Raw genomic sequence first — 14,957 nt, 5'->3', positions numbered from 1 at the left:
TGTACATTTTTTGGTCCAAGGGCCACATTGTTGTACTGAACCAATCCAAAGGGTACTTACGTTAATATAGATGAATACATGAATACATCACCAGAACCACCATCAGTACATTAAGACATAATCAGAACCAAGTGTTTAGTATTTGAGAAGGATTTAGATAGTTTCTTCTCAGTTTCTGCTCCAAAAGATCAGTGTGAACACACCCAAACCTACACTACAATTTTGGATAAGAAACTCAACAAAATCCTCCTCATAATCTCAAAACTAAGTTTTGAGGATTTTTCAGTTTTGACAGGAAGCATGTTATGGATTGCTTCATAATTAGAATCACCACCAGTGCATGAATGCAATTCCAGAACCACCGTCAGTACATGAATGCAGCACCAAACTTAATGCAGCACCTGAACAAAATAAAGGTTTAGATCAGGAATGTACATTTTTTGGTCCAAGGGCCACATTGTTGTACTGAACCAATCCAAAGGGTACTTACGTTAATATAGATGAATACATGAATACATCACCAGAACCACTATCAGTACATTAAGACATAATCAGAACCAAGTGTTTAGTATTTGAGATGGATTTAGGTAGTTTCTTCTCAGTTTCTGCTCCAAAAGATCAGTGTGAACACACCCAAACCTACACTACAATTTTGGATAAGAAACTCAACAAAATCCTCCTCATAATCTCAAAACTAAGTTTTGAGGATTTTTCAGTTTTAACAGGAAGCACGTTATGGATTGCTTCATAATTAGAATCACCATCAGTGCATGAATGCAATTCCAGAACCACCGTCAGTACATGAATGCAGCACCAAACTTAATGCAGCACCTGAACCACTGTCATTACATGAATGCAGCACCAGAACCACCATCTTTACATGAATTCAGCACCAGAACCACTGTTAGGGCAGTAAACAATTGCAGTTTCAGGTCAGCCCCAGGTTTCACTTGAACCTGCAACTCCCAGTAGGTCCTTAACAAAGGGTAAGGACATACTGGGAGTTTGTTGTTACTAGTCATAATCAGACTGCGGATCACACAGGAGCCACAATACTGATGACAGATAGTCAGTATCAGAAATGAACATTTACATACAGGTATCTTTTAGATTACATCTTCTTTAATTGAAGTCATTCCCATCTCCTTTGCCTCCACCCTTTTGTCATAGTAAAGATGCCATGCTAAGATTCTATGCCCAGAGCTCATCTCTTTAGAATTCCCTCTTCTCTGGCCTACAGCCGCACTTCCTAACATGGTGAACTTAAAAATAAAAGTATCACTATTCTGCCCCTTAAATACAAAAATCTACCATGTTGTGCCCCTGAATTAATAATTATCACTGTGTTATCTGCACAAAATATCTTCCATACACTGCCCATCCATAATATTAGCCCACACTCCATCTGTCCATAATGTCTTACTGCATCATCCCTCTTCATAATGTCCCCCACACTGTCTCTCTCCTTAATGTCCCACCCATGCTGCCCCTCTCTGTAATATCCCTCACACAACACCCCTCTCCATAATGTCCCCCCACACTGTCCCTCTCTATAATGTCCCCCCATATAGTGCCTTTCCATAATATTCCCACACAAAGCCCCTCTCAATAATGTCCCCTCTCATAATTACCACCCTTCCCCCACATTGCCCCTTAAGGTGCTCTCATAGTAAAAGTAACACAAACACCAACCTACTCCTATGCTATTCCTGGAGCGCTGAATGACTCCTGCAGGCTGTATGGGAGTATATATAGGGGTTCAGGCTATCTGAGGGAGTACATATGGGGGTACAGGATACTCTATATGTGGAGGTACATATAAGACTACAGGCTACATGTGGGTCACATATTGGTGTGCAGTCTATCTGCATGGGTAATAATGGGGGTACAGGCTGTTTTTGGCAGTACATATGGAGGTGCAGGCTATATGTGAGGTCACATATGGGAGTGCAGGTTATATGTGGGGGTACGTATGAGGGAGCAGGCTATCTGAGGGGGTACATTGTTATCATCTAGATCTTAACTGTGACGCACCTTCAGCGTTCTGCATTAGTTAATGTAGTGTAAAAACTATGAACTGGACAGTTAGAATCTAGATGATAGTGATTATAGCTGAGTTAATTGGGGCTTAATTGTGAATCAAATAAGCAATGGCAATATGATACATAGTCAGAATGAGTTGTAGTTGGTCTAAAAAACTGCTGAGCTGATGTGAAATGTACTCCTGATTTACTTAACAGACCCTCTGTTGCAGGGTTTTGTGATTGATTGATTGATTGATTGATTAATAACTATTCTGGAATTCTGTACTTGGGAATATGTGCAATATCAATTTTCTGGATATAAATGTATCTATATATATAATTGTCTAAGGGTTTTTCCGTCTGTCTGTCTGTCTGTCTGTCTGTCTGTCTGTCTGTCTGTCTTTCTGTCTGTCTGTCTGTCTGTCTGTCTGTCCTGGAAATCACTCCATATAAGGTATGGTCTACAAACAGGATACCTTATATGGAGTGGTCGGCGGTTTGTAGACCATACCTTATATGGAGTGGTCGGCGGTTTGTAGACCATACCTTATATGGAGTGGTCGGCGGTTTGTAGACCATACCTTATATGGAGTGGTTGGCGGTTTGTAGACCATACCTTATATGGAGTGGTCGACGGTTTGTCGGGCGGCCTCGACCAATCAGAGATGGGCACAGCATGGCGACGATGATGTCATAATGGTTGCCATGGCGACGATGATGTCATAAAGGTTGCCTCGACCAATCAGCGACGGGCACAGTCTGCCGCGAATCACATACTACGGGGACATGCATATTCTAGAATACCCGATGCATTAGAATCGGGCCACAGTCTAGTATATGATAAGGAGATTCCTAAATTCCTAATATTCAAATGGATTATATATGTGCATTATACTATACAGAGTATGCTTATGGAGAGCGCATTACACAATATAGAGTCTGCCTATGGGGGTGCATTATACTATATAGAGTCTGCCTATGGGGATTGCATTATACACTATAGAGTCTGCCTATGGGGATTGCATTATACACTATAGAGTCTGCCTATGGGGATTGCATTATACTACTGTATATAGAGTCTGCCTATGGAGAGTGCATTATACTATATAGAGTCTGCCTTTGGGAGTGCATTATACTATAGAGACCTATGGGGAGTACGTTACACTAAAGAGGCCTATGGGGAGGTAGTGTATTATACTATATAGAGTATGTCTATGGGGAATGCATTATACTATATAGAGGCCTATGGGGAGTGCATTATACTATATAGAGTCTGCCTATGAGGAGTACATTAGAGTGTATTAAGGACTATCTGGTGCATTATATGGAGGATATCTAGAGGGCAATCATACAATGTGGGGATTACAGTCAGGGGGCATCATACAGTGTTGGAGCTGTCAAATAGTTTGGGGGCTCCTAAGGGGTTAGTATATTGCGTGGTGGTATTATACTTTGAGGGGGCATTATACTATGTATAAGAGAGTATCATACTGTGTAGAGGGGAGCTGTACAGGGGAAGACTCAGGACATTATTAAATGTAAAGTTGACACTTATTGTTCTAGGGGAACTCAGCTTATTGTGACAGTCTAAGAGGCACAGTGCAGGTGGAGTAATAGAGCAGCGGCTCAGTATTGGAGTATTAGCACGATAAGGAGTTTGGGCAGGTTGGGAATAGATGGGAATGGTGCTGAAAATATGAAAAGTGAAATGTTTTTTTGTTGTAATCTCTGCAGCTGAGTCGTGGCTGGAAGAAGTTGTCATGTCGGTCTGGGTCAGATGGCAAAGACGGGAAAAGTGAACGATTCCATCAGAAAGGATGTCAGCTGTAAGTCACCATCTATAATTGTTCTGTAATCACTTATATGTTCTGTAGGACTGGTATCTATCACTGACTATATGGTGGTAATATCAATGTTGGTCACCCAGTTGTAATCAAGGGTACCTGAGTAAGGGCCCACTCAGAAGTTTTGCCTCCCCTGAACCAAAACCCTAGCTACGACTCTGACGCCAATGGAACCATAGACATTTCCAAAACAAGAACCGAAGGGGTCCTTTTCCTGAAGCATTTTCACTGGTGTCTTTTCAGTCATTTTTTGTGGTGGCTCCGCCACTGGCGTCTTTGCTTTATACATTCAAATATAAACATTGGGCGGTTTCTAAACAAAGCCGCCCCAAAGAATGAACATGAAGCTTTTAAAAGAAGTTACATAAGATGGAACATGCCGTTTTGATATTGGTTTGCATTTTGTTCAATTTTTGCGGTGATTATTCAGGCAGGCTCCAGTACACCCATCCTCTTAATAACTTCCATGCACCCACTGTTTCTCAGTTATGCCCTTCCTATATACTGGAGCCCAAAATTGTACACTGTATTTTAAGTGTGGCCAGATTAGTGACTTGTATAGAGCAAAAACTATGTTCTTGTCATGAGCATCTGTGCCTTTTTTAACACGTCCCATTATTTTATTTGCCTTGGCAGCAAATTGCCTGGCACTGGTCACTAACATTTACTTTGCCATCCATTCATATGCCCAAGTCTTTTTCAGTGTTTTATAATTTAGTACATTTAATTTCAATTGCCATTTCTCAGCATAAGCTTCCAGCTTGCATAAATATCTCAGTAATGCTAAATTATCATCCTTTGTGTTGATTGCCTTGCAAAGTTTAGTATTATCAGCAAATATTGAAATTATATTGTGCATGTTCTCTGAAAGATCATTAATAAAAAAGTTTAAAAGAAGAGGGCCCACTACTGACATCTGTCTTACCCTGCTGTTAACTGTGACCCAATCTGAGAGTGTTCCATTAATAACCGCCTCTGTTTCCTATCACTGAGCCAGTTGTTAACAGAGTTACACATATTTTTCCCTAATCCTATTACTCTCATTTTATGTACCAAGCATTTGTGGGGCACTATATCAAACACCTTTGAAAAGTCCAGATAGAAAACATCCATAGCTTCAGTCTGGAACTTACCTCCTCATAGAAATTGATCAGATAAGTTTGACTGATCCCTCAAAAAGCCATATTTATGTTAGGTCATGAGGTTATTCTTATTGAGATACTCCAGGATAGCATCTCTGAAAAATCTCTCAGGAATTTTAGCCATAGTAGAGGCTAATCTTTCCAGCCTATAATTTCCAGGCTCAGATTTTGCCCTCTTTTTTTTTCCCATGATTTTATTTGCCTTGGCAGTAACTACCTGGCACTGGCCAATAAACTGGAATTTGCTGTCCACCAATACAAACAAGTGTTTTTCGTTAACAGTTTTAACCAATGTTTTACCATTTAATTTTACCATTTAGCACATAATGGAACATTTTATTTCCTCTGCCCAAGTGCATGACTTTACGTTTATCTACATTAAACTTAATTTCTCATTTTCAGTCTTGGCCTCCAGCTTACCTAAATCCCTGTGTTGGTTACCTTGTAGAGTTTAGTAGCCTTTTCAAATATTGACATTTAACTCTGTATGTGCTATACAATATCATTAATAAATATGTTAAAAAGAAGAGGACACAAAACTGACCCCTTTGGTATCCCACTGTTAATGGTGACCCCAATCAGAGTGTGTACAAATAATAACCATCCTCTGTTTCTTACCACAGCAAGATGTTAACCTAATGATACATTATTTCTCCTATGTAAAATTAGATTACCACAATTACACAAAATGCCATATTTGTTTTTTAACTCACCTCTCTTCCAAAAGAGCAGAATAAAAAGTGAATAAAAATTGTATGTACTGCAAAATGGTACTAATAAAAACTATATCTCACAAAATACCGTACAATTCTACATACAACTTTGCTGACTTAAGAATTAAAATGCATGTTTTTTGGATCTTTGTCTTTTGGCAAGGCAAGGTAATTAATTATTACTTTGTTTTTAAATGTTGCAAAAGCCTATGTAAGACACAAAAACTATATAAATTTGGTATTGCTGTAAAAGCACTGTTCTGTAGAATGTAGTTAAAATGTCATTTTCATTCCGCAGTGAACGCTGTAAAAATGATTGCTTTTATATAGTATTTTACTATATTATATGCCTTGCAAAAAAAATGTCCTACTGAAGATCTGCCTTCAAATGGCTATTGCTAATGAAAAAGAAAAGCAATGGCTTTTGGTATGCTGTGATCAAAAATGAAAAAAGAATTCCATGACGTTAAAGGGGTCGTTCAAAGACAAATTAATTTTGCTAACTCCTTATTTGCTTAGTCCCATAATCTAAGGTATTTTATAATTTTCCAGTACTTGCTTTAAAAATTCCCTACCGTTCCCTATCTACAGTGTCTAACAGGTAGAGTATTTTTCTTTCTATTTCCGGTCTGATGACGATTAGTTTAAGCATCCCAGTGCTTGCTGGGATACTCAAATGAAGTACCATCAGGGGTCAAAGGCTGCAGTCACTGCTGCAGCCTCCGGCCATACCCTGAAATGAAGCATCATCAATGATGCTCATTTCAGGGGCTGTGCTGTCCTTGCTGTGTCTCCCCTGTAGACAGCTCTGTATCTGCGCTGTCTCCCCTATTGACAGCGTCCAACGCGCCGTTGTTTTCGGAATAGCAATATGCGAGCAACATCGCGGTGTCACTATACCAGCAGAGACCAGTGATGTCATCTGGGGGGGACTAGTCTCCAGCACCGACGGGTATATTATCACCGCTCTGCTGATATCACTGGTACAGTGACAATACCCACGAGATTAGCATAACCTAGGCATCCGACATGAAGCAGGAATTAGATGTCATTCACACAGTATAATCATGCAGTAGGGGAGATTTATCTAATGAAATATGCCTGAATACTGGAGTGATTTGTATCAAAAGTAGTTTTGTCCATGATTTGCACAGTATTTAGTATGTGTTTTAGCCACTTTCTGTGCTCTATCCTATAAGATTTGTGGCTTTTTTGAAAAGGAGTGTGGCCGGTATGGAAATGGGTGTGGTCTGTATGGGAAAGGGGTGTGGCCTGTATGGAAACTGGTTGTGGCCTAATGTGAACCACCATATGTCAAACTTTTGGAGTAAATTTCTAGCACAAAGTAAGCTAAATAATAACTGGAGAACGTTTTAACTGGACATTCTTAAAATATCCCAAATTTATCAAGCCGCATGAGCAACTGTGATTAATTTGGTGCAGTTTGAGACTGCCTAGTCTAAAAATAAGGTTCTTTTCTCGTGTCCATTTATCTTTTCAGTTGGTCTGATCTGCTTAGAACAGATGAAAGAAAAAAAACTGAATCAGTTTCCATTGCATTCATATTTCAAATGGAAGCAGAGGGGCCTCCGTGAATTTTATGGCGTCTGTTTGGATTCTGCCTGTTGTTTATTTTTACAATGAAAAAAGGTCTTGCATGCAGAATGTCTTCTTTCATTCTAAATACACAGCAAATAGAAACCAGATGCACTTCATATGAATCAATAGTGAATCAATGGGGCTCCTATTAATCTGTTAAATTTAGAGCAAGGGGCAGATATATCATTAGTGTAATCTGTGCAACCACAGAAGGGCTCAAGAGGTAAGGGGTCCACTTCCACCTCCAAAGCAGAAGAAATATGAAATATGAAGAATTTGGATTGCAAAGTGCTCATATATTGAGTGCCCCCTTTCTGTCTGTTTTTATCCCTGTCTAGCACTACCTATTCAAAATAGCAATCCTAAAAACCAATATTTACCCTTTAACAAATCTTGCCATATGCATTAGTTCAAGAAATGAAAAAAAAAAACAAAAAAAAAAAACATTTGCAGACATGTGTTTCAGGTTGTTAACCCTTCTTCAGTGCAAAGCAGATACCTAATTTGGCTTGGGGAGACACCTCTGACAGACCAAATGGATTGACACATGGCTGGATAAGTAATGGCACAAACCTTCACTTTGGCTCAGATGCCAGCATGGTGGAGGTGGGGTACTGCTGTGGGCTTATCGTATTAAAGATGAGTTTTGGTCTATATCCCCCACACCGCCTCCGCAAAAACACATAGCCCTCTTCCTCCAAAACCAGCTTCTCCGATATTACAGAAGATAAACTTTCCTCTCTACTCTCCAGGTCACAGATCACTACCTGTGCATTTGATCAAATCCCATCCCACCTCATCCCAAACCTTACTACAGCCTTCATCTCAACCCTAACCACCTCTTCAACCTATCTATATATATAATTGTCTAAGGGTTTTTCTGTCTGTCTGTCTGTCCTGGAAATCCCGCCTCTCTGATTGGTCGAGGCCGCCAGGCCTCAACCAATCAGCGACGGGCACAGCATGGCGACGATGATGTCATAATGGAAATCCCGCGTCTCTGATTGGTCGAGGCCTGGCGGCCTCGACCAATCAGCGACGGGCACAGTATCGACGTAGATGTCATAATGGTTGCCATGGCGACGATGTCATAAAGGTTGCCTCGACCAATCAGCGACGGGCCCAGTCTGCCGCGAATTCTGGAATCATCATTGTCCATATACCACGGGGACATGCATATTCTAGAATACCCGATGCGTTAGAATCGGGCCACAATCTAGTCATTAACCCCTTCACCCTGAAGCCTGTTTTCACCTAACTGACACGGCCAATTTTTACAATTCTGACCACTGTCACTTTATGAGGTTATAACTCTGAAACGCTTCAACGGATCCTGCTGATTCTGACATTGTTTTCTCGTGACATATTGTACTTCATGATAGTGGCAAAATTTATTTGATATTACTTGCGTTTATTTGTGAAAAAAACAGAAATTTGGTGAAAATTTTGAAAATTTTGAAATGTTCAAACTTTGAATTTTTATACCCTTGCATTAGAGACTCATATCGCACAAATTAGGTAATAAATAACATTTCCCACACGTCTACTTTACATCAGCAAAATTTTGGAACTAAATGTTTTTTTGTTAGGGAGTTATAAGGGTTAAAAGTTAAACAGCGATTTCTCATTTTTGCAACAACCTTTACAAAACCATTTTTTTTAGGGACCACATCACATTTGAAGTCACTTTGAGGGGTTTATAGGATTTAAAATACCCAAAAGTGACACCATTCTGAAAACTACACCCCTTGAGGTACTCAAAACCACATTCAAGAATTTTATTAACCCTTCAGGTGCTTCACAGGAATTAACGGAATGTGGAAGGAAAAAATTAACAGTTAACTTTTTTTTCCACATAATGATCTTTTAGCAACAATTTTTTCATCTTCACAAGTATAAAAGGAGAAAATGGACCACTAAAGTTGTTGTGCAATTTCTCCTGAATACACCGATACCCCATATGTGGGGGAAAACCACTGTTTGGGCGCATGGCAGGGCTCGGAAGGGAAGGAGCGCCATTTGACTTTTTGAAACCAAAATTGGCTGGAATTGAGATCGGACACCATGTCGCGTTTGGAGAGCCCCTGATGTACCTAAACAGTGGAAAACCGCCACAAGTGAACCCATTTTGGAAACTAGACCCTTCAAGGAACTTATCTGGCTATGTTTTGAGCACTTTGAACCCCCAGGTGCTTCACAGAAGTTTAGAACATAGAGGCGTGAAAATAAAAAATCAAATTTTTTTCCCCAAAAATGATCTTTTAGCAACAATTTCTTTATCTTCACAAGTGTAAAAGGAGAAAATGGACCACTAAAGTTGTTGTGCAATTTATCCTGAATACACTGATACCCCATATGTGGGGGAAAACCACTGTTTGGGCGCATGGCAGGGCTCGGAAGGGAAGGAGCGCCATTTGACTTTTTCAAACCAAAATTGGCTGGAATTGAGATCGGACACCATGTCGCGTTTGGAGAGCCCCTGATGTACCTAAACAGTGGAAAACCGCCACAAGTGACCCCATTTTGGAAACTAGACCCTTCAAGGAACTTATCTAGCTATGTTGTGAGCACTTTGAACCCCCAGGTGCTTCACAGAAGTTTAGAACATAGAGGCGTGAAAATAAAAAATCACATTTTTTCCCCAAAAATGATCTTTTAGCAACAATTTCTTTATCTTCACAAGTGTAAAAGGAGAAAATGGACCACTAAAGTTGTTGTGCAATTTATCCTGAATACACTGATACCCCATATGTGGGGAAAAACCACTGTTTGGGCGCATGGCAGGGCTCGGAAGGGAAGGAGCGCCATTTGACTTTTTCAAACCAAAATTGGCTGGAATTGAGATCGGACACCATGTCGCGTTTGGAGAGCCCCTGATGTACCTAAACAGTGGAAAACCGCCACAAGTGACCCCATTTTGGAAACTAGACCCTTCAAGGAACTTATCTAGCTATGTTGTGAGCACTTTGAACCCCCAGGTGCTTCACAGAAGTTTAGAACATAGAGGCGTGAAAATAAAAAATCACATTTTTTCCCCAAAAATGATCTTTTAGCAACAATTTCTTTATCTTCACAAGTGTAAAAGGAGAAAATGGACCACTAAAGTTGTTGTGCAATTTATCCTGAATACACTGATACGCCATATGTGGGGGAAAACCACTGTTTGGGCGCACGGCAGGGCTCGGAAGGGAAGGAGCGCCATTTGACTTTTTCAAACCAAAATTGGCTGGAATTGAGATCGGACACCATGTCGCGTTTGGAGAGCCCCTGATGTACCTAAACAGTGGAAAACCGCCACAAGTGACCCCATTTTGGAAACTAGGCCCTTCAAGGAACTTATCTAGCTATGTTGTGAGCACTTTGAACCCCCAGGTGCTTCACAGAAGTTTAGAACATAGAGGCGTGAAAATAAAAAATCACATTTTTTCCCCAAAAATGATCTTTTAGCAACAATTTCTTTATCTTCACAAGTGTAAAAGGAGAAAATGGACCACTAAAGTTGTTGTGCAATTTCTCCTGAATACACTGATACCCCATATGTGGGGGAAAACCACTGTTTGGGCGCACGGCAGGGCTCGGAAGGGAAGGAGCGCCATTTGACTTTTTCAAACCAAAATTGGCTGGAATTGAGTTCGGACACCATGTCGCGTTTGGAGAGCCCCTGATGTACCTAAACAGTGGAAAACCGCCACAAGTGACCCCATTTTGGAAACTAGACCCTTCAAGGAACTTATCTAGCTATGTTGTGAGCACTTTGAACCCCCAGGTGCTTCACAGAAGTTTAGAACATAGAGGTGTGAAAATAAAAAATCAAATTTTTTCCCCAAAAATGATCTTTTAGCAACAATTTCTTTATCTTCACAAGTGTAAAAGGAGAAAATGGACCACTAAAGTTGTTGTGCAATGTATCCTGAATACACTGATACCCCATATGTGGGGGAAAACCACTGTTTGGGCGCACGGCAGGGCTCAGAAGGGAAGGAGCGCCATTTGACTTTTTCAAACCAAAATTGGCTGGAATTGAGATCGGACACCATGTCGCGTTTGGAGAGCCCCTGATGTACCTAAACAGTGGAAAACCGCCACAAGTGACCCCATTTTGGAAACTAGACCCTTCAAGGAACTTATCTAGCTATGTTGTGAGCACTTTGAACCCCCAGGTGCTTCACAGAAGTTTAGAACATAGAGGTGTGAAAATAAAAAATCAAATTTTTTCCCCAAAAATGATCTTTTAGCAACAATTTCTTTATCTTCACAAGTGTAAAAGGAGAAAATGGACCACTAAAGTTGTTTTTCAATTTATCCTGAATACACTGATACCCCATATGTGGGGGAAAACCACTGTTTGGGCGCACAGCAGGGCTCGGAAGGGAAGGAGCGCCATTTGACTTTTTCAAACCAAAATTGGCTGGAATTGAGATCGGACACCATGTCGCGTTTGGAGAGCCCCTGATGTACCTAAACAGTGGAAAACCGCCACAAGTGACCCCATTTTGGAAACTAGACCCTTCAAGGAACTTATCTAGCTATGTTGTGAGCACTTTGAACCCCCAGGTGCTTCACAGAAGTTTAGAACATAGAGGCGTGAAAATAAAAAAATCACATTTTTTCCCCAAAAATGATCTTTTTAGCAACAATTTCTTTATCTTCACAAGTGTAAAAGGAGAAATGGACTACTAAAGTTGTTTTGCAATTTCTCCTGAATACACCGATACCCCATATGTGGGGGAAAACCACTGTTTGGGCACACGTCGGTGCTCGGAATGGAATAAGTGACGTTTTGGATTGCAGACTTTGATGGAATGGTCTGCGGGCGTCATGTTGTGTTTGCAGAGCCCCTAATGTGCCTCAACAGTGAAAATCTCCCACAAGTGACCCCATTTTGAAAACTGGACCTCCCAAGGAATTTATTTAGATATGTGGTGAGCACCGTAAACCTCCAAGTGCCTCACCAAAAATTATAACAATGAGTCGTGAAAAAAAAACAACACAATTTTTCAACAAAAATGATCTTTTAGCTACGATTTTTTTTATTTTCCCAAAGGTTATAGGACAAAATAGACAGAAAAAGATGTTGTGCAATTTTTCATGAGTACGCCGATACCCCATATGTGGGGGAAAACCACTGTTTGGGCACACGTCGGGGCTCGGAATGGAATAAGTGACATTTTGGATTGCAGACTTTGATGGAATGGTCTGCGGGCGTCATGTTGTGTTTGCAGAGCCCCTAATGTGCCTCAACAGTGGAAATCTCCCACAAGTGACCCCATTTTGAAAACTGGACCTCCCAAGGAATTTATTTAGATATGTGGTGAGCACCGTAAACCTCCAAGTACCTCACCAGTGACCCCATTTTGGAAACTGGACCTCCCAAGGAATTTATTTAGATATGTGGTGAGCACCGTAAACCTCCAAGTGCCTCACCAGTGACCCCGTTTTGGAAACTACACCCCTGAAGGAATATATCTAGAGGCATAGTTTTATAGTATTGATTTTAATTCTTTTGGTTTTACTGGTGTATGAATTTATAATGTGGTGTTATGTGTAAGATGTGTTCGGTACATCAGATAATAAAAGTGTGTTGTGTCAACAGGGTATAAACTAATTTTATTAATTTGTGGACGTGTGGTATGCTTTGAAGCAATCCTTAATGCAAAGGCCAGGTTTCTCAGGGCAGGTTTCACAATGGTAAATTGTATCCTTTCGGATTCCCCTCTTGGAACATACTCTGCACCGTTTTTGTGATCGTCCTGTCCTCGCTGTTTGGGGAACCTGTCCTGGGAAATGTTGACCTGGGACAATACGGGCACTATCAGATTCAGAAGTACGGGGACCCTCACCTCCCTGTGTGCCAAACATTAGGGCCTTGATGACTACCTCCTGAAACTGAAGGAAGGTCCCCCCCGTATTGCCTGTAGATCGGAACAGCACAAATGCATTGTACATTGCCATCTGTACAATGTGCACGGCCAATTTTTTGTACCATACGTAAGATTTTCACATGGCACTGTATGGTTGGAGGACCTGATCTGAGAGATCCACACCCCCCATGTACAGATTGTAATCCAGGATACAATCTGGCTTTGGGACTTGTGTTGTGGTCCCACGAACAGTGACAAGGGTGCTGTTGTCACGGTGTATGGTGGTCAGGATAAGGACATCCCTTTTGTCCTTATACTTGACCACCAGCATGTTGTCGCTGCATTTGGCTCTGCTTTCCCCTTTTCACAGCATTTGTCCAATTAGAGGCTTAGGGAGGCCACGCTGATTTTTTCGCACGGTGCCACATGCAGCTGTACCTCTGGCAGAGAGGGCCTTAAAGAGTGGGATGCTGGTGTAAAAGTTATCAATGTAGAGGTGATAACCCTTATCCAGCAGTGGGTGCAGCAATTCCCACACAATTTTCCCACTCACCCCCAGGATGGGGGGGCATTCAGGAGGGTTAATCTGGGTGTCCTTACCCTCGTAGACCCTAAATCTGTGGGTGTACCCTGAGGTACTCTCGCACAGTTTGTACAGCTTTATTCCGTACCTGGACCTCTTACTGGGCAGGTACTGTTGGAATTTTAGCCTCCCTTTGAAATGAACCAGAGATTCATCAATAGCGATGTCCCTCTGGGGTGTGTACGCCTCAGCAAATTTTCTGCTGAAGTGTTCAATCACTGGCCGAATTTTATATAGACGATCAAAGTTTGGATCGTCTCGGGGAGGACACTGCGCATTATCACTGAAATGCAAAATTTTTTGGATCCCTTCAAATCGTGTCCTTTTCATGGCCATGCGGAATACCGGTGTACTGTAGAGAATTTCAGTACTCCAGTATTGCCGAAGCTCTGGCTTTTTGATTATGCCCATATGCAGCACAATTCCCCAAAATGTCATCATCTCTGCTGCATTTACGGGGGTCCATCTGGCGTGTGATGACGTGGGATTTTGGGTGAAAAATTGATGGGCATAAAGGTTCGTCTGGGCCACCATAAGATTTATTGTTTCATCACTGAAAAAGAATTTGAAGAAGTCAATTTCAGTGAGGCCAGTCGTGTCAAACTGGATTCCTGAGCTGCTGCTGAAATCCGGAATGACGGGCTGAAAATTTTCAGGGGGTGCAATCCATACGGGATCGATTGCTGCAGGAGTTGCCTGGGTCCTTCGGCGCCTTGTTGGGGGTCCTTCCTCACCAGATGAGGAGGATGATGATGATGATGATGAGGAGGAGGAATAGAGGAATGTGGGATCTTCCTCACTGGCTGTATCCGTGTCGGACGCAAGGATGGCGTAAGCCTCCTCTGGTGAATAGCGCCTTGTTGACGAATGGGCCATTTTTTTTCCCAAACCCTGGGGATGTGTGTGTAAGTGGTGCTTTTACACGTGTAATGTGTGGGGCTTTTGTATAGGGTAGTCTTTATTATAACCAATCAGAGAGAAAAAACAAGTAGTGAGAAAAAATGTAGGAGAAACAAGAAAAAAAGATGAAAAGAAAAATCAGATGTAAAAAAATAAGTTTGTATAAAAAAAGTATAAATTTACCGTACGCAACTAAATCTTTTTTTTGCAAAAGAAAAAACGAACGCCACTAACAGTGTGACGTACGCTCCCCTAATGAACGCACTAAAAATTAGACGACGCAACTATATT

Source organism: Ranitomeya variabilis, chromosome 3 (assembly GCF_051348905.1).
Source record: "Ranitomeya variabilis isolate aRanVar5 chromosome 3, aRanVar5.hap1, whole genome shotgun sequence".
NCBI classification, from domain to species: domain Eukaryota; kingdom Metazoa; phylum Chordata; class Amphibia; order Anura; family Dendrobatidae; genus Ranitomeya; species Ranitomeya variabilis.
The sequence above is the reverse complement of the archived record's forward strand: the minus strand, read 5'-3'. Positions refer to the sequence as shown.